At 43.9% G+C, this 26,706-nt stretch overlaps 1 protein-coding gene across 2 annotated transcripts in view; it reads left to right on the top strand.

Moving 5' to 3' along the window:
• Window positions 1-26,706, top strand: part of LOC119163474 (uncharacterized) — a 403,044-nt gene that overhangs the window by 35,001 nt on the left and 341,337 nt on the right. The window lies entirely within an intron of this gene.

Below are 26,706 nucleotides of genomic sequence, written 5' to 3'. Positions count from 1 at the left end.
TCTGTTATAGGGCAAGTCATGTTTTGGGAAAACGGTTGTTTTTAAATGCGAGAGAGAGACAGACATCACTTTATTTAAAAAAGCGAGTTATTCGGGGATCTGGGCAAATATCCTCGAATTGAAGCGATGACTTAGGACGAGACAAACAATTTTAAGTATGTAAAGTGTGCTGTTACACTGATAGTCGTACATTGGAGAAACTATCAATGGTGCCTTAAGGGCCGGAGACACTTGTTCTGTTAAGCATTGTTTGTTACACGAACAGTCACATATTGATGAAAGCAGGAAAAATTTAAGGGCTGGTTTTTCTTTGTATATATTATTTTTAACGATATTCTCGTTACGAAGCATGGGTCTTCTTCTGGCAGACTTGATGCGTTGACAGAGTGTGCGAGGGACGGTTGGTCAGCTGCCAGCTCTCAATAACATCTCGTGCTACGTGACGCCAGCAGGCCAGAAAGGGTTCCACACTCACCGTAATGGCTGCTGGGGGCACTGACTGATGCCACCTGGTTTATATGCACATGTAGGTATAACCTTTAAAGTGGACTGAGGGATGCCCGCCGTTGTAGTTAAGAGATATAATATTGCATGCGTTATTCGAAAGTCGCATGTTCAGTCCCTTTCAGTGGCACATTATTTCATCGTACACTTTTTTCCTTCACATGTACATTGAAATTGCTACTAATAACATCCCCTATACATTTTTGGCATCATTATTTGTTTGTTCTCAATAATATACCTGGGAAACGACGGTTAAAGGCAAGTGATTAAGAAAACTTGGACACATGTTCTTCGCGATCAGCAGTAGAAAACGTTAGCGTAATCGGGCTGCATGTGCATCGCCTCCTCACTCGCTAGTCTAGCTTCCGTCGTTTTCGTGGCATGCGTCAACCATGTCGTAAGGAAATGAACTGTGCACGTAACATAAGGAAAGCGTAGCGCTATCTTTTGAAATAGAACGAATCAAAGCAAAATTTTGTATGTTGATATAAAATAAATGCTCCTCTTTGATCAGTTTAGCTGTTGTTTGTTCGTCCAGGGAGATTCGGTCACTGGTGTTGGCCATGATTACGACGCCATTGTATTCGCGACAGTGTGTGCGATGCGCTAAGCGTCGTCATGTATCTGCGAGCCTCTCGACCTGCTTATGATAATACTCAGGTAAATAGAGAGTTTTACTTCGACGTTTTAACGTCGCGCTACAATCCGAGTTCACTTGCTAAGCTGCAACGGGACACCGTACATTTTTCAAGCTTTAGTTTTACGTTTTCTGTTCCGGAGTTACCTTTTTACAATTACAGCGCCCTCTGACCAAGTTTTACCGCGTTAAATAAAATACAGACTAGTTTTACGTGGTACAAACTCAATTGTTCGCATATTACTCACGCTTGCTCTTACGAAGCGGTACCAGTTCATTTTCTTGAAGCGAAATTACGCGTCGGCTTCAAGATAGCCACGCAATAGTCAGCGAGGTAGTATGACAGAGCACGAGAGAGGACGCGCTCTGCTTCTCCCTTACGCTTGGAAACACGGCAGCGATGCTCTACGCTCCGCTTAGCCAGCCCGTAAGTGGAGCGTGGGCCTCGCTCCACTAACCCGCTTACGGCCCTATACGTCCATACGTCCATACGAACGCACATACGTCCTCCGCTTACGTAGGATGTATGCGCGTTCCCGCTCCGCTTGGCTGCTAAACGCCGAACGAAATCTCTCTAATAAGGTTATTACGCCTTCTACGAGATGCGAAATTCACTTGTATGATGAGCTTGCACGACAGATTTTGCACTGGCCAATTTCTGTCACGGGTTCATAATTTCTGGCTGCCAGTAGTTTTGAGGCTACTCTTTTTGTGGCCGTAAAAAAATGTGACGAACGCTGTTTCTAGAAAAGAGCGCTTTCTGAAAAGATCGCCCGCTGCCGTTTGTCTCCGGGTCAAAAATCTCTTTTGGAAGGAGTCCTCGCTCAAATGACTTTGAAGTGCCCCTGAGACTGGAGTTTAAAAGTAATATATTGTGGGAGCCGTCGTTAAAGGAAAGAGCTGAAATACTTGCCTGGGAAACGTGATTTTTCCCATTTTGCTGATTTATGTCAAGAAATTAGACGGGAGCCAACGCTTAGACGTTAGTATCATTCGGTGCACCAACTCTTCAGATGAAGCTCTTTCGAAAATAGACGTTGTTTTCAGAGAGAGAGAGAGAGAAACAAGCAAGTGAAATAAAAAGAGAAAAAAACCCAAGAATTTTTGCAGACAGGCACTGTTGAAATAAATTATTATCGCGCCAACTTGTAACAATCTACAGTCGTGAGATGCACTGCACCACAATTTTAACAGTTAGTACTTGGTTAATGTGGTAACAAGAACCGTAACAATTTCTACTTATTTAGCGGAACTACCCAAGCTACGTTCTCCCTTTTCATGCCGGGCATTCACAATTTCACGTAGTGTGTTCAAGGCAATTCCTGTTTTTTTTAATAACAAGTGACTGCTGTAATGGCACTAAGAACAATGCTTAGCTTGTAGGCGTTAACTTCCACACGAGGCAGATACTACCTGTAAGCTAGAAGGAATGAGCTGACTGGTTTGTAAAATTCAACCAGGATTTCCAAGTCTAAACTTGTGAATACAGTATGAACTTAATTTTTTCAGAGTCGAGCTAGAAAACACGAGTGCTTCTAATAAGCGTAGATGCTTCATACATTTCTTGTAAAGCACCTCCGGGGAAGTCCACAGCTATTTGAGTTACTCACTTTCGCAACATAGTGTAGGGGCTACCTTATTTAAATTCCTGGCAAGAGGTGCCTTGCGAAACTTCGTGTTAGGCCGTGTTTGAGGGTGTATTTCTCGCCAAAGCATAATTTTCACATGCTGGACCAACTCGCACGATGTTGCTGTGCACACGCTCTGACACGCGTTAAGCAATCTACCTTCCTGTACGCCACAAGAGTGAATTAAATCCCATAGCAACCAGCTTAAAGATGACAAAATGGTCTTAGGTTCGAGAATTTGTGGCACCTTACTTATGGCATGGTTATAATCTCATCCTTGCTTACATAGTCTTCCACGAAATCCTTCTCGGTGGCTGTGAAGAATAGTGAGGGAGTAGGGGAGGAAGAAAGAATATAAATACAGGTGATGTTGCACGCGTTGTGTACCGGTCCATTTTTCGAGAGGCGGTGTACTCGAAACCTGGAAAGTACATTTTCACTCGTAAACGTCGGCAATAGTGCAGGTGTATATAGGCTTCATCAAGGTCCTCGGCATGATCATCGAGTGCCGCGCAACCAACACGCAAACTGTACACAAGCTCAAGACTAACCCCCGTATTCAGAAACGCCCCTTGACTCTAACTTGACTTGAAACCGCCTTCAATGCAGCGCGTTTGAAACACGTCTGTGCGTTTGCACTGCTTTGGGACCACCTATAAACAGCGCGTTCGAAACGTGTTTGCGCTGCATTTAAGTCTGTGGGAAGTCAAGTTCAAGTCAAGCAGCGTTTCTGAATACGGGGTTAAGACTGCGAATGCGATACGACTCGTACGTAGAGTAGCCTACCGGCACCATGGCCTCAAAGAAGACAACCTGCTGCGTCTTGTACACGTGTTTGCTTCGTGCTATTTTACATGCGTCGCCACTATACACAAATGGCTATCTGCTGAGCGCAATCAACTCAATGCGCTTATTTGCAAGGTGGTAAAACAAGCCCTTGGCCTCCCTATCACGACTCCAACGCACAAACTGCTTGATCTTGGCGTACATAACATGCTAGAAGAGATCGCCGAAGCTCAGGAACGCGTGCAATTGACCCGACTCACCACCATCAAGGCGGGCTACCATATTCAGCGCGAGCTTGGATTCTTCTTCTCGACGGCCAGAGACCCCCCAGAGTTGACTCTAATTACCCGTGAAATCCGCGACCTTATCACGATCGCTCCCATTCCACGAAATGTACACCCCGAATACAACAGAGGCAGGCGCCTTGTGCGGGCGACCGCCATTCTCAAGCGCATAGACATGGAAGCGGACAACGTCTTGCTGGTGGACGCCGCTGCCTATCACAACAACCGAGCCTTCGCCGCGGTCGCCTTATCATCCACGCAGCAGACTCTTAACTCTGCCACAATCCTCAACCGAAACCCCGAAGTAGCGGAGCAAGTAGCTATAGCTATAGCTATGCTCGACAGCAAACGGGAATTCATCTACAGCGACTCCAGGCCGGCCACCAAAGCTTTCGAACGTGGAGTCATCTCCGACCAGGCGTTACGTATCCTGCGCAAAACGGACCCGATTGCCCTCAAGCACCACACTGTCATCTCGATCCCCGCCCATCTCGGCCAGGTGCCGGGTGCCCTATCCAACCTCAACGAGATCGCCCATGATGCAGCGCACTCTCTTACCGACCGCACCGCCACAGGGCAACCCCATCTTGCTGAGTTAGACCAATGGGGATGCACCCATTACGTACAACGACATCAGAAAGCACTTTTACTTAAAACGCCGCATTTTCCCACCCCCACATCCAAAACTTAACAGACCGCAGGCGCTAACTCTACGCCTTTTACTGACACACACGTACCCAAACCTTGCCAAGCTTCACGTTTATTATCCTGATGCATACTCCAGCGACACATGCCCCTCGTGGGGACACACGGTGACACTCTCACACATGCTTTGGGAGTGTAAAACACTCCTCCTGACTCTACGGCTCAAACAAGTGGGAGAGGCCCCTCAGGAGCTCACTTTTCAGCTACCAGCAGGCCCACGAAGCGGCCGCCAGGTACTCCTTGTTGGTTCCTTCGTAGGAGACGCCCGCTACGCGCTAAGCACGTCCTTCAGGACCGAAATAAAATTTTTTCCATTCCATTCCATAGGCTGTTACTCTGGCTAAGACGCTACGCTGAAGCGACAGTTTAAAGAGTAGTGATTTTATTTTGTTCACACTCTCGGGAAATACTCGATTTTTCTTCTATGTCCGCCTTGTTGCACAACAGAAGTTGTGAATACTTTTTCTTGGCCTAAATATTACTAAGAAGCTTCACGACATTTTGGCTTTGTCTTGTACCGAAATAGCAGTATAATAACGTTGCCTTCCTGCTCACCGTTTTGAAAACTATTCACTGTCAATAGTCATGCTAATAATAGACTACCTCGCTGAATTGGCGTGCTGGTTGAGATCAGGAAGCACCGGGCATGAACTGCTAGACGAGACACAGTGCAAAGAGAGCAATTTTTGTGGGCAAGACAAAGCTCAAGAGACGTCAACTTTCCTTGGAATGTATAACGTGTCCTTTCATACTATAAATTGTTGGAGCACGTATCTATTATTTACACGTGAGGATAAATATTGTTTAATAACTATACGGTGACCATTGAGCACGCGCTGATAGAACTTACAATGGTGTGTACAAAGGGAGGTATTCTAGTTTTCGTTGTAACTGTGCCGCACAAGCCTATACTCCATCTCAAAAGCTGGTTGCAGTACTACGAAATTAGGCCGATTTCAACCAATCACGAAGGCGAGTTCATCCAAACTGTATTAATCCGTGCACATAATTAGCCGTGGTCTATAATCAGTCGAATGTCCACATTACGAGATCGTTCACATCTCTGTGGAACGAAGTTCAAATCCGGTGGGAGGAACAGAATTTTTTTAAAACGTTTGTTTAAACGTTAACCTTTCGTTGCTGCCTGGTGGCAAACACACCACAGCGCAGTGTAGAAGTGGGTTTGTTCACTTGTGTATTTAGAAGGTGTCAGCTACTGCGATTGCTCTTGGCAGAATCTAATAAAAGCATCTGAAGGTCGCCAGTGTTTACGGAGTATTTTGCCGTTTAAGGAAATGAAATTCATGGTTGACACTTTGGGATTTCTTCATGATGTCATATGCCTGAATGCTCAATTCGAAAAAAGTGCGTGAAGTGACATTATTTCTAAATGTCTTTACCTACCAAGGGCTCTTGAAGCAGAGGTCTAAAGCTTTGATCTTAGCCAATTTATGTGAAGCTTGACTGGTCAGACACGCAAACCACTGTGATGTTTATTGCAGGCGTTATTGGGAGTAACTATAATTTATAGCTATGCAGATAACATGATGCCACCACTGATTTTTCCCGCACTCTACACAATCGGCATAAAAAGGACAGGGCCAAATGGTCGGCATGAGTCTTTATTGCACCAAAAGGTTTGTTTTTCACGAGTGTTTTTCGCACTGATGACAGGTTGCTGTCCTTTTCGAAGTGGCGCGTAAGCTTGTTGAAAGTGGGGATCTCATTTCCGCGAAGGAAATTGTGTATGCACAGTCCTTGGCAGAATTCTCTGGTCAAAGCAATTGTTCAGCTTCTTTTACTGCGAAACCTGTTAAAAGATCAGAACACGGGTTAAGTGCACCGACGTGCTTGTCCGCCACCGTCGGCTGTGCGCGTAACCAGTATTGTGAAAAAAAAACTTAGTTAATAAGAAACACCAAGAACACAAAGGGGATTGGAACGTGGGTCCGCTGCATGATAGCCCAGTATTCAACCACTGAGCCACGCCATTATTTGGAAATCGTTTCTAAACTTGCTTTCGGCAGGCTTAATTTCAGGAAAGGAATCGCGTCGATATAGGTAATAACGCGTTTTAGAACATCAAAGGAACAATGTGAATTTCATGTGCGTCAATGTGCGTCAAACAATGTGAATTGCGTGAGGTGTGCGTCGTCCAATGCTCCAACCAACGTTATTAGAATCTCGTAACGTTGGCTACAACCAATTAGAAAACTTATCCTTGATCCCCTAATAACTGTGAAGCATACCCACTTCAGGCACAATTTTTGATCGTCGTCAGCCACTGCATAAAAAAAAACTGCACAGAATTTCTAGCAAATGGGTTGAAGATACCACGCTTCTCCGAAGATTGACGAAGGATAGCATACTGAATGCTGGCCTACTACACGAAAATTACGAATATTTATGGCTTAGTGGGTACCCAACGAATAGCAGCAGTTACCCAAGGAATGTTTACAAAAGGCTCTGAGAAGCCGCTCTTCCAGCTTTCGCTTTAACTGTGCTGGGCGTTCCGCGCAGGCCTGGCGTCCTTTTCCACGACAACGCTTCTTTGGTGCCAACACTTTGCTCGCCTTTTCTTTCTCAAACACCCACTTGTACAGCGTCCCCTAGCTCTCTCGTCTTAGTTAGTTGTGCACTCCTCTTAACGAGAAAATTCATGCTGGCTCCTTCTGCGAACTCATTCTGAACGTTTCTAGGACGGTTATCTCTAGCCTCTTCACTTCTTTCGCCTAAAACTTGGCTTTCGAAGAATGGCATCAACTAGACGCTACTACACTAGAGGAAGTCATGTTTTCGATGGACGGCACACCACTTTTTAGAGCCACCGCATCGTGTTTTCGACCCTCGGTTGTTTGCCCGCACGCACTAAAGATGTCATTGATTTTTCGAGAATGCTATTAAGTCGGTCCTCAATCAGTGAATATATTTCCAGCATACTTTCAACATGATATGTGAAAGTGCGAGGAACTACTTAATGGATGACGTTGACAAAAAGTAAAAAGAAACAATTTAGAATACTAAGGTGTAGATACTCAAAATAATCACAGCGAAGGACGTTTAGTTCATTTCAATTTATAGGAGCTCGCTCAAGAGTGTATTGTAGGTATTTGACCAACAAAATCCACGCCGGTGAGCGTACTACATTTTAGTACGCCGGGATAACGCCGCTACGCACTCCGTAGCTTGTGAGATTGATTATAGCGTTTTTGTAACTAACGCACTACATGTCAATAAAATGCTCAGTTGTCTTCTATAGTTCAGGAGAGGCCACTAAGCTTGAGTAAAGAAGCCGACCTGTCAGAACAACGTTATCCTGAACGTCCTGCGTGTACGTCCAGTGTGTGTATGTGCCTTTTTATTCGTTTTATTTATCTATCTCCTTCCGTCTTCTGTTCAATCCTTATCCCTCCCCCGCCTCACAAAGTACCGGACCGGTTGCTTGTGCCCCGCCGGGGTGGTCTAGTGGCTAAAATACTTGGCTGCCAACCCGCAGGTCGCGGGATCAAATCCCGGATGCGGCGGCTACACTTTCGATAGAGGCGAAAAGGCTGTAGGCCTGTGTGCTCTGATTCGGGGGCACGTTAAAGAACTCCAGGTGGTCGAAATTTCCGGAACGAGCCCTCCATTTCGGCGTCTCCTAATCATAGGGTTGTCTTGGAACGTTAAACCACACATATAAATAAAACGACCAATCAGTCAATCAATCAATCAATCGATCGATCGATCAATGAAACTGGTTGCTTTTACTAGATTAACCTGCCAGCGTTTTCATTTCATTTCTCTCTCGAGAACTTTATAGCGATTTGTGAATGTGCTTGATAGAGACGTACATGTAGTAAGCACTTTTCAGAACAGGCCGAGCATCCAAATTAAAGACTGCTCGCCAAGAGAGCGAGGATGTTCGCGTTTCGTTTTATATTACTGCCCAAATAATTCATGCTGACAGCACATGTGGGCATCGCAATCAAGACCAAAAGCTAAAACAATTTAAGGACGCTATGAGAATAAGCCCGCTACTTCACGTGAATTTCAGATATAACCTATTCTTTATTGTTTCAAAGAAAGTCTGCATTCAGGGAAGATATAATGCAAGACTATCAACACCCTACAGTGTTGACAGTAGACGTGATTACTGTGCAGATATTGATTGTAATCACTTAAGCTTTTCATCTGCGAGGTTCTCGATCTGGTAGAAAAAAAATGTTTTTTTTTGGAGAGAAGAATTAATGCATAAAAATAGCAAAGACCCAACAAGGTGGCTATTAAGAAAAGAATGGATACCCTGGGAAAGGTAACGGTAATTAAAATTTCATTGAAAAATACTGGGTCTGGCGGAAGCAGCCGCCGCACGGGTGCATTTCTTGTCGTATAACGAATCTAACTGCAAGCATTGACCGAAAGAACCTCGCTAATTCTAGGCGGATTAGTCTACAACGCAGGAAAGAAATAGGACAGCACTCGGGGCGGGGGCTCCGAGTAAACCGAAAATAAACATCACTGTAGAGTAAAGAAATATTGTTTGAGTGTCAAAAAGAAAAAAAAAGACAGTACTAGAACAATTTTAGGCACCCATACGGTTTCAGTGTGAGAGAACTCGTTATCAATTGAGGACAAAGCGCTTGTTCATTCCTTTAGGCTCTATAATAGGCCCATCTAATCAGCTTTATTCCGACTTTTCATTCCCGAGTGTGCTCCCCGAGTGTGCTCGTGATTGTGTGTACCTTCTCATCTCTCTACAACCTCTTTTCTCCCCTTTATCCCTTCCCCAGTGCAGGGTAGCAAACCGGATGTGCGTCTGGTTAACCTCCCTGCCTTTCCTTGCATCTTTATTTCTCTCTCTCTCTCTCTTCATTCCCGAATTCCGCACGTTGTTTTCTTTTGGGGGGAAGGGGTGGGGGTGGAATTCAGATATTTCTTACGAACACGCTACAAAAGACAACGTCACCTTCGTCGTTTTTATTTTTTTCAATAGGGCACATTTATCTTTATTTCGCATCGCTCAAGCGTTTGCCGTGGGATTAAATGTTGAATGAGCTCTGTTATCACTAGATAATCACGCCAGAAAGTCGTTTGCGTGTTGAATTTGGTTTGTGCGCTGTGGTTTCACGGTTTTAGGCGCTGATGTAGTAGGACTTGCTCGTATTTTTCCGCACTTTGAAGCGAACAGTGTTATTCTATAGAATGTGTTTTTTTTGTGCGTACTGTTTCCCGAGCTCTTTCCATTTGTTCCGGCCCGATTCTCGCGCGAAGAAGCTAACGAACCGTGGTATCGCAAAGTAAGGACTTCGCAATGTTTCGTAATGAATTGCTTTACGTGAGCTGCAGTGGCTTACCTTGAATTCTGGGAAACTAAGGCAGGTTTATTTTTTGGTTGACCTCCTTATCTTTCTTGAAGTTTGTCCCTGGCACCTCATGAGTAAGCCGCTCAAGATGGAGGTGTTTAATTCGTACCCTGTTCAGGAACGGTTCTTAGGTCACAAGATTATTTTTTTCTTTAGGCGTCAGGAAAAGAATCATGATTTCTCGCTTCATGTCTCGCTGCTTTTTTTTAGTTCTTTCCCAAGAACCGTGCTTGAAATAATTGTTCGTGCTCAAGCCTAATATATGTATTTTGTTATCTAAATGATGTTTTGTTCGTTTTTACATTAAACGTAGCGTGGATTCGCACACTAACTTCAATTTCATTCGTTTACTTTGTCCATGTCATGCTGAACTGAGGTATTGCTTGACCAGGAGTTGGGCTAGACTTTATTAGAGCATATTTGTGTATAAATTTCAGTAATTGTTTTACAGTGGAAGCTGTTATGATATGAGAACACGGGTCACGCGCGATGCTGTAGTTGTCCGCCACCGCCACCGCCATGTCCGTAACTAGTCTTGAAAAAGAAATGATAAATAAGCAACGTTATTGACACAATGGGATTCGAATCCGCGTTCACTGCGTGCTAGCTCAATCATCAACTAGACTTAGCTGAGGCCAGTGCTTAGCACTCGCTTCTAAGCTGGCCTTATGCAGGCTTGATGTCGGAAAAGGAATAGTGTTAATAGGTGCAATAAAGCATTTTAGAACATCAAAGGAACATCCAAGCGTGACACAATTCGAATTGCGTATTGAGTGATTCGTTCAATGCTCTAACCCAATAAAAAAAACCTGTTCCTGGTCATCTACTAACTGTGGCTCATACCCACTTAGGCATGTTTCTTCATCGTCTTCAGCCACTGCATGAAAAAAATTGCACGTAATTCCTAACATGCGTGTAGTGGATACCACGCTTCTCCAAAAAATTACGATGAATAGCATAGTGAATGCTGGCCTACTACACAAAAATTATGATTATTTATGGCTTAGTGGGTACCCAACAGTGTGCTTGTAGCAGCTACTCAAATATTTGGTGTTTAGGAAAGGCTCTAAAAGGCGCTCTTCTGGCTTTCGCTGTGACTGTGCTGTGGATTCCGTGCAGACCGGCGTTTATTCACTAATAGGGGCTTAGTAGACTTGACTTCAAAATGACCCGCATTTCTGAATTTTAAGCAATCGAAACATGCTTTATTTAGAACTAATGTTTTACTCTCAAGCAATGCTCAATGATGGTAAAACAAACAAATATACATTAAAGACATATCGTTAGTGCACCCAAATCAGCGATAAATAAAAGTTTATTTGTAACAATTTGTAGCGTTTTACGTCTGATAAACACGATTACGAGGTAGATTGCAGCTACGAATTCCTAATCAATTTTGACAATCTCGAATTGTTTAACTTAGTCCTAATTCTGAGTGTCTTGATGGTCGTGAATTTGGCCTCTGGATTGTAAATTGCTTGCAACCTCTGATAACTGCCATATTTGACTTGCATCGTATTGACGCGCTGTATTGCTCCCCTTATCAAGTGTTATTGTATTGTTTAATTTACAGGTATTAGTGGAATGTCGGGCTCAACATATTACCGGGCCTGAAGAACGCATACGCAATATGCTAAATGGACTTTTACGTTTACGTTACGTGCGCCCATTCTGATTTAACCGCGCACGCCCTATAGCTTGAGAGTTAGTGAGCCAAGCAGGCGTACGAATGACGCAAGGCCCGCGTGTGGAGAGATAGCGCATGGTCTCCTACAACGAAATCGCCAAACACTGCAGATTAGGGAGCCTGAATTACCCTCGACCACATTCCTCGTTGAATAAACAGCAGGCGACAGCATGACGCCTATTACAAACAAGCACATTTCCAAACCCAACTGTTTACAGTCATTGATATCCATATTTTTACTCAGACAAATGTAAACTCCGCGATCAGCATATTATCAGCAAACGTTATCTGGGCTTGTACTAAGCTTACGAAGGGGCCAAACACCGAGTATTTTTATTGCACAGCAGTGGGAGACCGCACTGTTTAGCTCAAACATCCAGGACCAGTTAGAAGCGATCAGGCAAGCCGCAAACGCCACTTAGGCCTCGTAGGACAACTTTAAGATGTCGTTTAGGGGATAGGATATAATTCCTCTGAAGCTTGCCGTTTCGTTGGAGGCTCTCCTCCTGCCGTGTTTACGTGGTTTACGTGCTTTACGCCAATGAATGGTGACCTTGGCGCACATTCCTTTCGAACTGAGCAAGACATTGATATTGACGGATTCACTTTGTTCACCGCCCGCGACTGGTTTTGCTTGCATTCAGGCAGCTTCAACGACAGAGTAATATGGCCAACATAGCTTGGAGCGCTCCACAGCCCAAGAAAATTGATGCAAACAATTTTTCAACATATAAAAGTTCTCCCTGGTGTCGTGGTGCATATTTTATTGTTACAGAAATGAATTAATATGGCAGCTTGCGGGAACGCAAGCAAGAATTTTTTTTTCACTTTAAATAAGGCATCTATCCTCAGCCAGGAAACGCCGCAGTCACAACATGGGTACGTAAACGCTATCCCACTGTTCTGAAGGTTACCTTCCGAAAAAAAACGGCTCTGCGGAAACGCTGTTCTGCTAACACACGCTATCACGCTAACGCTAAAGTGTCTATTGATTACGCAAATAGCGCACGTATCCGCGAATACGAGTAGAAGAAAAACATAAGTCCACGCCGAGAATCAGCTCTCAACATAGAAATTTCCCAGGTGCGTATTTTCACACCAGATGGCGCCATGTATTTGCACTTAGGGGGAAAACCTGCTTTATCTCGCGCCCTGTGTTTGAACAGAGTTCTGCGACGAGATCGAATGTCCCAATGACACGACCCGAGCCACCACAATGGTTTTTTCTGTGGCGTATTTCCTTTGGCCGTAGTTTCTTTGCCTACGCCATCATCCATTGGCATTTCTGCAAACAACCACCAACGGTTTTTCTTCTCGCAGCCGCCCCTGTAATCCTTTTCTTTTCGGCAAGGCTGACACTTTTGCAGCGGTAAACTTTCTCTGCTCTTTTTATACGCAGTTGCCGTTTCGCACGTCTTTTGCTGCTCGCTCGTGTCCCCAACTTTTTCTCTTCTGGTTTCCCCAGCCAACTCGTTTATCCTCTCTTCCGGTTGTCGTTCAAGCCTGATCACGTGCTTCCCCGTATGCCTAGCCACCTTCAACGAGGCGTGAAGGACGCTGTCCCTGGTCTCCAGAGTTCTCCCGATACTCCGCAAACGTGCCGTGGCTGAATAAGCGAACAATACGTATGTCTTCGTTAGCGTAACGCACTGCGATAGAGGCGGTGGTGCCAACCATCGGCATGGGCTCATTCGGATGGGCGATAAAGAAGTACATCATGCACTATATGCCAAGTCATACTCGGTAATTTACAGTCTCGTGTGGCGACGACAATGTTGGTAACGGAAGCCGCTGTTTTCTCGCTCTATACTCAGTACTATGCGTCAAGTTCAATTATGTGGCGACTAGCGAGACTTATTGCAGCACATGATTTAGAATGGACAAAAAAAATTTCAGCCTTTTACCACACATAATATATATCTTTACTTTCGTTCTAAGCTTGAATATTAAAAGTAATACACTGCGTTGTTGCGATGCCTTCAAGCGAATAGATTGAATGACAAACTGTGATCTGCTTGCTGGAAAGGTTGCTGTGTAGTACCAGGATGGTGCTCTAAAGAGTTTTTTCCCTGCTGTCACAAACCTTTTTCTTTCATTTAATTATTTCGCGCCATTTTTTTTCTTCCCCAGTACATTCCTGTCGTTCCATTATCTTTCTATTCATCTCCTTGCCTCCGGCAAGTTATTTTTTCATCCACTCTTCTTTCTTCAAGTTTGCATTACGATTATTTACTACTAATACCATGCCCAATAAATTCACTGGCATTCATGTATCTTAGTTGTCAATAATATTGTCTATCTTTCTCTGTCATAGAAGTAAACAAGTCCTGTTGTGCGGTTGTTATGTCTGGATCGTCTATCGCGTTGTTATTTTGTATTTTATTTGCAGCCCATCACGACTCGTTTGCGAAGTTATACAAAATTGTGCTCACCAAACTTCCTGTATAGCTCCCACAGTGTTTCACCTTATCTATGAAACAAAAAAATAGTATAAGAATGAATGTTTAAACTTGATCATTGGTACACATAAATTCCGATTGTGGTTGAACATTGTGTCCGTGAAGTTTAAGCATATCACTCGTTACGTCATTCACTGCCTGATTCAAGACAAATAATATTTTCAAGGGTGACTAATAACGTGCTAAATTAAAATAACTTTACTTTATATGTAGCTGTATCTAATTTCTTCGACAAAGGTTCCTGTCTTCGTCAAGGCTTCAAGCTGCCATCTTTCCTTGAACTGCCGTCATAACTTGTTTCAATGAAATACGTTAATTGGTGATTGCAGTGTTTCGGAGCATACAATTAAATTCACGTTAAATTATTCGTGAATGCCTTACTCTCCAAATAAAGTGTGAAAGGTAGAAAAAGAGAGAGACAAGCGAAGGGAAGGTCAACCCAGTGAGATGATGGTGGTTCTCACTCGGACTATGCCAAATATTTCCTATATTTTTGTTAGATTAATCTGGAAATATTGGACCAATATAGGAACCACATACAAATTCTGTAGGAAAATATATGCAAATAATGTAATTTTATGCGGAAGGTTGAAGTGAAAATAAAGGTTTGAAAATGCGCTTAGGTCAGTGGCACATAAGGGAGAGCAAAGCAGTGCCGTAGGAAAATAGGTGGTGCAATATATGAATGCGGAAAGGAGTGGCCAAGTTTTTAAAGTGATTGTTAATACCACCGATCACTCGGTCGGAGTACCTCAATAATCAATCAAAAGACTGGTGGCCGCATGACAAGTCTAGGAATCGAACCCAGCAAGTCGCGCATTAGAGGCTGGCTCCTGATCTTGAACCACAGCAGTGGTCCAATATTAAACCACTTCCGTGGTTCAAGATCACTAGTTCGCTATCCTGTACTTCGAAAGAACAAAGAGTTGCTTTAATTAGAAAAGTTCAAATGACCCCAGTCATCGTTACAATGTGAATTTTCAATAAACATAAAGATACATTGCAAGGCTTTGAATGTAACCTTCAAAGACTAGAACTCGTTGGGGGCTCCACTTAAAAAAAAAAAAAAAACACCATCTCATCATTATATGCTGTGACGTTGTTCTATGAAAATTCTTACGTAACCGGAATTTCTCCTTTACGCTCCAGTGTCGACTAGCCCCTCCACTAGCGACGGAAGGTTGCTTCACTGCGTACATATCGACGTGTATTTTTGGAACGTGTATTCGTTGTGAATCCGTACTAAGCTGTCTCATATGACACATTCGTCCTGATCAAAATGCAGCACTAGAACGATAACAAAAATTACGGAAAGAAGGGACATGCACAGACTTGCCGATCCTTTTGTATTCGTCCTAGTACTGCCTTTTGGGGGCGAAGGTCCTCTTACCTTGTACTGGGTGAGGCGTAACTGGTAGTATCAGACAAACAGATAGACGAGTGGATGGACGGATGGGCGGATGGACTGATGCACGGACGGACTGACGGATGCACGGAGGGACGAACGCATGGACAGATGGACGAATGAATACACAAACGGACAGACACACAGACACACAGACGGACGAACGGAAGGAAGCTTCGCCCGACTCATCATTCACTCCGTCGATATGCTGCGATTTTTTAGCATTATGCACCCTAATACACTTAAGTACATTTCTGTTATTCTGTGATAATGCTTATATGTGGATAAAAAGAAATTGATGAAAGAAAAAGAATTACTGGAAATGAGTCTGGTCACCAAAAACCTTGCAGGAAAATCCAAATTGTGTTACCTTTAACCAACTGAAATGTGACGTCGTTTATGACCTAATTATAGGGTTTTCTCCTTTCGTTGCAGTGTGGTTACTGTCGCAATTTATTTTCCAAAGCTGAGATGGGAACGGATGTGCATGCTGTACAAGCGTACTGTCGTAGGCGAACGTGTTTTTTTATACTGTGTACTTTATTCACTCAAGGACTTATCGTTTAGTGTGTTTGCGCGATAATTTTTGTCAACATGGACTCAAGTGTGAGGCCAAAGGAACAGCTTTATGCTCTCCAATTGTAAACTACAAAGTACTCAAAATTGTTGACCACTTTTTCTAAACACGGCAGTCATTCCAAGATCGCGCATTAGCAACGTTCTCATCAGATGGCTATAGGAGGGATATCGGACAGATTGGTTTAGAATTTACCGAGGAGAATAGGGCAAAGACGACGATGGACAAATGGGGCATTCACTCGGAGACGGGTGAATAGACTTTGTGGTAATGCTTTAGAACGCACTTAACACATCGCGGGCCGCTGGCACGTCAGATTAGAGTGATCAAGTCTGTCTGTTGCGTCGTGGGCCCGGATTTGAAAGAAAGAGTATAGAGAAAAAAATATTTGAAATATATGTTGCTGTTTACAGGAAATGGTTTCAGTTCATGAATGCAAAGGCATATTCTAGTGAAGCAGCAATTCGACCACATTTAAATCGCGCATCAATCACCTACCTCAACGAATCCTTCTGCCTGAGGTACTATCGCACAGTCAATGTGAGGCCACGGTGACTGCAGGCCCTTGTGCTTAAATTTAGCAGCACGTTGAAGAATCTCGGGTGATTGAAATTTCCGGAGCTCTCCCCAGCGGCGTCTCATACTCATATTGTGGTTTTGAGTTGGGTAATACCGACATGTCTTCTTACACGATTGAACCTCAGTTATTAATCTATCCTATATGTGATGACTTCAGGTGACAACAAATTAGGTGCGAATATTTAAAGGTTGAATAACCTAGAGTTTGGTGCTTTGTGCGCGTGTGTTCGCGCGCTGATTGTTGCCAGATAACGTTACTTTCTCACAGAAACGAACAGCCCGTGATGAGCCGAGACGTGAGGACAATAAGAGCAGGAGAACACGATTATCATGCAATACGCCGAGCCTAACATCATTTTCAGAGGTTATTTGTGCTCCCGTCACTTTGGCTGTTGCTCCTGTCATCGCAATGTCCATGGGATGTCCAGGGACGACAGCACAGTCAGGACAGATTAAGCGCTTCTGTGGAGCTGCACCTTTCAGCGTGCATTGCCTTCTGTCCTTATTTCAGGGAGCATAATGAATTAACAATGAAGACAGTACAGTTGTAATTAAAGGACGATGGCCTCGTCAACGTGTCCTCAGTCTCGACGCGTGTCGTAGTGTGTATGACAAGCGTTATCATTGAGTACGATCGGTGACGCCCAACCTTTGTAATTATCGGCAGAATGGAAGCCCTCGGGACTTGCGAGATTGTTGGTGACAAGGAACACTAACGAAGTAAACGTAGCACCTTTTCTTGCACATTTAAGATACGCTGTCTGCAGCTCGAGGACATTTCGCCTGTTCAGGTAACATGACGAGGTTACATAGCAAAGCCTGAACTAAGGAGGTCTGGTTATATATATATATATATATATATATATATATATATATATATATATATATATATATTGTGAGTAAGCTATTGTCAAAGTCGGCTGCTCACCCGCAGGTCGAGGGATCGAATCCCGGCTGCGGCGGCTGCATTTCCGATGGAGACGGAAATGCTGTAGGTCCTTGTGCTCAGATTTGGGAGCACGTTAAAGAACTCCAGGTGGTCGAAGTATCCGGAGCCCTCAACTACGGCGTCTCTCATAATCTTATGGTGCTTTTGGAACGTTAAACCCCACATATAAATCGATCGAGTATTTTCAAGTGTGACTAATATCATTGTGTGTTTTGTTTGCAGTGTTTCTACGGTCATTGTTGTAATAGATTGCTTCATTACTGATTACTTTTTATGTTGTATCATTGATGTATGTTCTTTTTCTGATTATGAAACGCTGCTTCAATGTGTTTGCGTGACTCACTGCCAGATTGTAATGGGGGGAAGCTTAGGGCACCTCTAGCTGTCCTATTGCTGCTTTTACCTAGGCTCCTACCATTGCTGAAATGTTCACAGTGAACAGAAAGAAGAGAAAAGGAGGAAGAGAAGAAAAAAAAAAGCAGAGGAAGCGATGCAAAGAGGAAGATGAAGAGAATGAAAGGGAGACAGACAGCCACCGAGTCGAGTCAAGTAGAAAACATATAAAGAACATTTCGGTTTCAAAATGTGTTTTCACTGTGAGTTGGTCAGTCATCAGCTGTAGCTATGACAACTGAGATCGCAATTTGCAGAGACGTAGCTAGAAACTTATTTCGGGAGACGGGGAAGGAGGGAGGTTGGAGACTTGCGACTAACCTCCACTTGGGTCCGACGTAACGTCCCAGAAGATCTCCATCATGTTCTCACCGAATGCGCGCTATACGCGCCGGAGCGACTGTTTCTGAAGTCAGACTTAAATCTCCAACAGGTCTCGTACTTGAAGTGGACACACATTCTGGACTCTTGGCAAAGCAGCTCCTGTGCGTTATACGCCGCAAAAGCGCTGCCGATGTTTTTGCTGGCCAGAAACCTGATTGAAACTTTATACGTGTGTGGCTACGTGTGCAGTGTACGTGTGTGACTGAATGTATTTATGGCAGTGTACATCCTATTCATCACATGTAGTAGCATGTCAAACGAAAAGCCGGGCAAACATCTCCAGCTCTTCATTAGAATATTTCTCTCTCTCTCTCTTGTGCTTGTGAGTATGTAATGCTTTTTCATATACGTACTTTCAACAGCAAAGGCTTGTGGGATGTGCAGCGCTTGGAGTAGCGGCGGAAAACTGCATTGCTGCGCCGTCTACAGGGACGAGAACCATGGTGTGGAGATTATCGGCCAAGGCTTCCGAGATTAAATCCAGCAGCGGCGCCGCTGCTAATCACCGAGGCCGCGTGCGGTATAGCCTCGACACCACGCCACGCCAAAGTCTGCGGCGCAGCAATGCGGTTTTCCGTCGCTCCACCTCGCGCTGCCCATCCCTCAAACTTTTGTTGTTGACAGTACATACTCGTTGGCAACACGAGGCTACAAGGAATCAGTATTATCCTTACCCATATAGACGAGATGGTACATACCCGGCCGAACGCACCGCTACTTAGACAAAGACAGGAGATACACACATATAAACACAGACCAGCGTCGTGGCATTTACTTCCGTTCATTCGCGGCGCCCGTCCACGTTTATCTGTGTGCCCTTTATTTATCAAGGAAATCCGTAGAGATTTCTCAGAAAGGGTGATCTGTCGAAACCTTTTCACCACCTTGCAGGTTTGCACAGGACTTATTGGCAGTACGTATATGTTTTGGAGACTCGGGCTGCGTGGCAGGACCGTTATAGTAATGGTGGTTTGGCTACCACGGCCTCGCCACGTGTTGCCCGGTCAGGCCAGGGCTGGGAGCAACCGCCCAGCCCTGGCCTTTATTGGCCTAGCCTTTACTGGCCCCAGCCCCCCCCACCCCCCCCCCCCCCAGTTTATGTAGGGGCCTTCGGCCAATAAAGGTTAGGTCTGGAATTTCTCTCACGCACATTGTCGTGTTTGAGAAGCCTAGCTTGCCACTCGCTCTGTTGCCACTCGCTCTGTTGTGCTCGTGATTGTGTGTACCTTCTCATCTTTGTGCAACCTCTTTTCTCCCCTTTATCCCTTCCCCAGTGCAGGGTAGCAAACCGGATGTGCGTCTGGTTAACCTCCCTGCCTTTCCTTGTATCTTTATCTCTCTTTGTTGCCACGGTCCTGAGCCCGCAACCCACACAAAATGTAATAGTTTCGGTGGCAGGGGAATGCGCTACGTCATTGGTCGTTGGTATTGATTGGCACTCTTTACAAGACGCCGTGTGCATCACGTCATTACCTGAATTACAGCAATAATCATGCATCATATCAAGGTGTCATTTGCGTAGTAGAGTACACAAACTTCGTGATCACGCCCTCTTTCGCGGAAATGCGCAGGTCGCTTGGTTACCCGTTTAGCGTTGTGGGTTAGACTGACGACGAGCATGTATTAAGCTTTATCGAGTTTCTGCTTCAACTTTGACTTTCTATAAGTCAATAGTTTTGAAGGTATTTGTATACTGGAGTCGTCTCTAAGCTGTTTGTGCTCGATACGTATCTACCCATTTTGTGTTGTTTTTTATTGGAGTGGTACACCTGACGACTGTTCATATTTTGTCTCTTCGCTTTCCAGTCCTGGCTCCTTCATTGAAGCCATGGCTACCGCAAGCTCTCAGGCACTGCGATCATACGTTAGTTCATATCAATGAATAGGCAAACGACACATAGCATAGACGAAGAAAGAAATAAATAAACTACAAATTAACATGCATAATCATCTGATTATTTTTGTCTGTTTTCAACTGTTTGTCTTTCACATAAGTGAACGAACTAGGTGAAGTAAAATTTTTGTTCGAGGCCATTGATGTTATTTTATGGCTGCATACGGCACTTTTTAAAAGCCGCCCCATTTATAATTTCTATTGGTAGAAAACAGTTTTGGCAACCTGTGAAGACTCTGAGAAGTCTGGAGGACACTGTCCTCTGCTAATGTAACCTGCGCCTTTATCTCACTTCCATGCTAAATTCTTAAAGAAAAATGAACTTACGTGGTAAAGGCAGCCAGTCCCTTTTGCTTTAAGCACCTGAGAATGTGTCACATGTGAATCGCTGCTCTTACTGCAATCTTGGTTTCTATGCGGGATAGTGCAGTATGGCATTTTCTTTAATTCGTATTGTGCCCTAATATCAAAGACGGTTGGAAAGGATGAATGTACAGAAATAGGCATTCCCGTACGGCTTGCCCATCTTATTTGCTCATTATATTTGTTTCGAAACATCCCCCGGCTAATCAAGAAAAAAACCTCTGCTTAATTTTCATCGATCGAATCTGCAAGAAACGGCCTTACAGAAGACGTATGAGAGTTCTTACGAAAATTCTAATTAGGCACAAGTTGAACAAGGCTGCTGCCCTCTGTTACGGTAAATAGGGCTGCGCAACGTTTCAGGTGATTCTCGGGCCGAATTTAGAAAGCTAATTTGGAGGCTGCCGCCAGAAACAGCCAACCTTTCAAACTATCAGGAGCTTGACGCCTCAAGTGCTACGAATTAACGACAGCAGAAAGCGCAGCGTTAGTAGCTCATGGGGGCTCGGATGTACAGCAAGAGAAGCCAGTGCTCAAGAGAAATCACCCGTCTGTGCTCTATCTTCGAACGACCTTAACCACCTTAATCAAATGGGTTCTTTCGCAATCTCTTCGAAGGTCGTTTTAGGCTGTAGAAAATTACCAAATTGGTGTCTTTAAATGGATGTCCGTATTCGCATGGATACGGATATCCGTAAGAAAGTCTATATGAATATCATTATAAATATCTCAACACCATAGGCACATTGTCATATTTACAACTTTGTGCATACTGTACACACGTATTGCCACGTCATTGCATGATCGCGTGGGCAACGTGCGAGGGCTAATGATACCCCGTAGCTCCTGCCACTCATCTTTCATTTCATGGATATATCGTGATTTTTTTCCTCCGATTCGCTTGTAAAACTTCCCAATCACTTGTCGCGCTGTTCGCACTTATTGGCCATTTTCCAGCAAAATCTTGGGGGTATAAAATATCTAAATAGTTATTTCGGGGAACATCGCGTTCACCAATCTCGCGATTGTCTTTCACTGGCACCGCGTTCATCGAATACTATGTAGTTGAATTTTGAAGTGAAACATTCATTGGGAAAATCAAAAAGTGAGGTCATTCATGCACTGGGAAACGAGGAAATGCGAATTCAACCGAATGGATACTGCTCTGGAGACAGTGTTGAAAAGCAATTATGTGTTTTGATCATTGTTGCACAGCATTTTGGGGCACAAAATAACTAGTAAGTTTTTCAACCTTCGTACATCTTTGAGCAACATTTGTAGATATAATCTAAAAATTTTGATGAACAGTAGTGTTAATTAAATTTTCGTTACTTCTGGGCTGCTTCGTGAAACTCGTGCTACTTTTTTTGGACTTTTTCGTAACGATCACTTGCTGCTAGTTCGGTTGCATCTGGCAACTCTGGAAGTTGCTATGCACGATAGCTAATCATTTCCACTTTCAGCACGAGGATTAAAGCCAGCTTTAGCTGAAGCTTTGTATGGCACACATAATTAGCAAAGACAAACAATGTGTTCTAACTCTACATTAGCCTATCCCTAATTTTGGCTCCCGAGGTCAAATTGTTTGTTCTATAGTGCACAGATACTAATTCGCCCGAGTGTTAATTCCACTGTTGCTCGGGTTATCTCGGCGTACGCATTTGCCACGCTTGTAAATTAGGATTGCGTATTGCCGCTCATTATGCAGGGGCTCTCAGGGTGGCTTAGCTTCGAGCCTTTCCGGAAATAAAGCTTGGAATACGAGAATTTCTTCAACGTGCAAACGGAAACGTCGAAGCCGGTCTGAGTTTGGAGGATTTTCTCGTTTCGGTATGTTTACGCACTATCGCCGCCATTGATACTGAGCTCTGCTACCCGTCTTTCTGTACATTGCAGCCGGCTGCGGCAGGTGCATTTTCAATGGAAGCGAAAATGCTGTGGGCCCGTGTGGTCAGATTTGTGCGCACGTTGAAGAACACCAGTTGGTCGAAATTTCCAGAGCGCTTCAATACGGCGTCTCTCATAATCATATGGTGGTTTTTGGACGTTAAACCCCGCATATCAGTCAATCAACAATGATTACACTCAGAACGCCCTTCCTGTGTTTGTGTGTGGTGTGCGTGTGTGTTAGTGCGTATGTACGTACGAACGTTTTCAGTCTTTCTTTTTTTTCTCTATCTCCCTCTTACTCTACACCCTTTTTCTTACCCTTATTCCCCCCCTCGCAGGGTAGCAAAGCGGATGCTAGTATCTGGTTATTCTCACGACCTTCCTCTGCATCTTCCTTTCCAACCCAAGAAGCAAAGCAGAAAAAAGGCTTCCTGTTTTGTATCATTTGCATAAAAGCCGGAAACATTTGTACACGTTGAATATTAGCATCAGAGGGATCTAATCTGTTTTCCCTGTAGCCACCCACAAGAAGAAAAAGGTGTTTAATGAGAAGAGAGGTAAGCCTGGAAAGCGGGTTTCTAGCCTGCTACTCCTCTCTGGGGTAAGGGAAAAAGGTAAAAAAAAAAGAGGAGGGTATGATGAGGGGTGATTGTGATGTAACACAGTGAGTCGCTGCACACAATATCTCTTTCGGTGTAGGACACCCACAAAAGTCTCTGCGTTAGCAGATGCTCCAAAGACGGGAATCTAAACCTCTTTTGCCTAGAAATGCGAGCAGGCCCTTTAAGCGGCGTTGGGCGAGATCCACACGTTCCCAAGCACCCGAAAGTTTCTCTTCCGAAAAGGGTCGGCAGTCTAGGTCATCTGTGACACGTTCAAGAGATTATCTTTCGACTGCGTATATAAGAAGCACACACACAGGATGTATGATAGTTTCTGGAGTGTTACATAAGTTTCAGTTAGGATTTCGCTCTTGTACAATCATGCATAAGTATCGCCGCGTGTATGCAACACCCAGCCGCAGTCTATAGCGCTTCTTGGTTTCTCCTTAGTCGGAACGGAAGGCGAAAAGCACGACAAGAGCTAAGCCTAAAATGCGCTCGTGGCGATAATACGGATCATTCTATAGTCGTTGCACCGATGTCTTCACGCCTTTAGACAGCAAGGCGTTGATATAAAATTGTTGACGTTGATGTCATAACCTAACATTTTACCATAGTGGAGAGTGAGATGGAGTGAGCAGTAGATTCTGCTCAAACAGCGATAGTCCGTGTGTGCGTTATATGAAAATATTGCTAACCCTCAGCCGTGGGTTGCTGATTACGGGCTTTCCTCAGACATGAATAGTTTATTCATTTAGACACTCTAAGCTTAATTTGACAAAACCTTATGGTTCGTAGCTTCACTGAAAAAGTACTGCATCAACTTGTGATATTTTAGTAAACTTTAGAGAGTAAGCAAATGATGTTTCTATTTTCTCTGAACACCATACTTAATGGAATGCAGAGGAATTTGGCGCTTCCAAACAAGAGGGATAACTTCCATGGACAGAGTCGTAGTGTTCTTGCACACATCTGATGTAGCATTATATAACAGTCTATAGCTATTGACCAAACGTATTCACCGGTGCAATGAATGGCTGACAAAAAATTGTATTTGTTAAGAATCGCACCACACTTATGCCCATTGATGCTATTGATTGGCTTGCCGAGAGGAATTTGTTATAAAATGAAGTAGAACAAACGTAGCTTTTTTGTATCATTTTGAGAACTTTGCGCCATGGCAATTATTCAAAGCGATAGCCATAGGTGGCTCGTTGCTCGATGACCTTCAGGAAAACAATAACTTAGTTGAAAAATAGGCATGAAAAAATGGTTTCGCCTACTACTCCCATTAGGCTAGAGGTAGTGTGTTTTCTTTTTTGTACTTACGAGGTAATGATACCCTGAAGTGCGTCAGCTAACTTAATCAGGACATCAGAAGTACGTAAAAAGAAAAAAGTTTCATCTTTTTTATTTCGCACGAATAATAAAGCTAACACATAATAGATACAGTTGCACTGCGCCTACACCAATTGTTATAGCTGGAATTATTTGCCCAGCTTCGTTGTTTAAATCACTGGTTATTTGGTATTGCCCAATTAAATAATTATGAAGAGAACAAGAAATAGTTCGACTCATGGCGTGCAATTGTAATCAGGATGCCTTTCGTTTCGTCATCATAGAGTGCGTCAGCTTATATGCATTTAAAATTTCGCAATTGTTAGGTGGGACACCCTTTATAGAAAAACATAAATGAAAGTTTTGCATAAGAAAAGTAAGAAAAGGCAGGCCAAAGGAGTGAAAGAAATCTCGTCAGATACCCTCGAGGGGAGATATACACAACCTCTATATTAATACAACATGAAAGCCAAGGGTATTTGAGATGTGTAGATTTTTTTCTTAGAAGCTGGGCTTACCTCACTCGTATTCACCCTGCCGTGGTGGTCTAGAGGCTAAAGTACTCGGCTGCTGACCCGCACGTTGTGGGTTCGAATCCCAGCTGGGGCGGCTGCATTTTCGATGGAGGCGAAAATGTTTTAGGCCCGTGGGCTCAGGTTCGTGTGAACGTTATAAAACCCCAGGTGGTGTAAAATTCCGGAGTTCTTCACTACGGCATCTCTCATCATCATATGCTGGTTTTGGGACGTTAAACCCCACATATCAATCACTTATATACGACCAATTTTAGAGTATGGTTGTACTTTTTGGGACCCGTCACAAGTAGCTTTAATTTACAAATTAAAAAAAAAACATCTGATCAGGGAAGCCGGGTTTGTATTGAGACAGTATTGAAAAACAATCTCAGTTGTACCGAAACGAAAAAAAAAATGTACTGTGAGTCACTTTCATCCCGACTTAAAAATTTTCATTTGAAGCTGTTATATCAGATTTCTCATGATAAAACAGGAATTGACGGAGATATTTAATTAAATCAGCCAGATTATATATCTGAAAACATAGCTCACATTCACCAAATAAGGTCATGTATACTTACAAGTACACTCCTGTACGCAAATTCGTTTTTTTGTGAAAACTATTAACCAATGAAATACTCTGCTGTCTGAGCAAGCGTGCAGGAACTATGAAGATATGAAGATTCATTTTCTTAGGCTTGTAGCCTCTGCACAAAACGAGAGTTATGTATGAATAAAGAACGAAGAAATAGAAAACGTGTGAGGTGACCATCCGTCTACACTGCGTGTGTCTATGGATCGTATCGTACGCGTGCATGAAGTTTAAAAATATATTACGAGCGAAATTAGGTGAACACTCCAGGAAAGTCCGAGTCGTTGCCGTGACGAGTTGTAAATCCTGTCATGCACCTAGCATGATGCGCCACTATAGTGCGTGGAAAAACACTCAAGGATGGGCCGAGAAGCGCGCTGCGCGTTCAGAGTTGGAAGTCAGGTTATTGAGCACTTGCTGGATGGGATCAAGTGAACTCGCGTTCTTCCACTGGCCCTGCCATGGTTGATGACGCTGTTGAACGGAAATCTCCCCCGCACGCTCTACTTCAGAGGTGACATGGAGTGGGTGAAAGCTACGAAGTACAGTCCGACGAAGGGTGCAGCTTTGTGCAGTTGCCCTTCACGGCACGACTTAGTCCTTTTTGTCCATGCGTGTCTTGTCCAACAGTAGCGGGAACCCGGCTAGTTGGTACTGGTTCATGATTGTTTTTTTTCTTTGCGCAACACACACAGACCGGAGAGAAATAGACACCACTGGTGCAATCGTGTCAAACTATTTTACATGGTGTTTCTTTCTTTCTAGTACGTGTCGGTGGCGCAAAGAAGAATCATGAGTTTGTCTTGTTCCTCTTTTTTGGTGCCTTTGCTGGTGGATTATTTTTGCACGGGGTAGAAATCGAGCGCTTTATTCACGCGCGTTCTCGTTATGGTGACCAAGGGATAGCGCTAAGCTGTAATAGGGTAGCTGGACAACTGACTCTTTTGCAGATAGTGAACTCCTTAGGTACCAGCCAACGCTTGGACGCTACCTGCACGGGACAGAATTCTAACCGCGTTTTGATGGACGCCCTGCAGCACTTTCGGAGCATGATCGGAAAATGCTGCCGATCAACAGTCGAGGGTCCCGAGAATGCAGCCCGTGGCCAAGAATTCGCAATAATATCTCAGTCAGCTAAAAACCCCGTGCACGCACAAAGACAGATTCCTAGGAAACGGGAAAGACAAGGG

Source organism: Rhipicephalus microplus, chromosome 9 (genome assembly GCF_043290135.1).
Source record: "Rhipicephalus microplus isolate Deutch F79 chromosome 9, USDA_Rmic, whole genome shotgun sequence".
Classification (NCBI taxonomy): domain Eukaryota; kingdom Metazoa; phylum Arthropoda; class Arachnida; order Ixodida; family Ixodidae; genus Rhipicephalus; species Rhipicephalus microplus.
The sequence above is the reverse complement of the archived record's forward strand: the minus strand, read 5'-3'. Positions and strand labels throughout refer to the sequence as shown.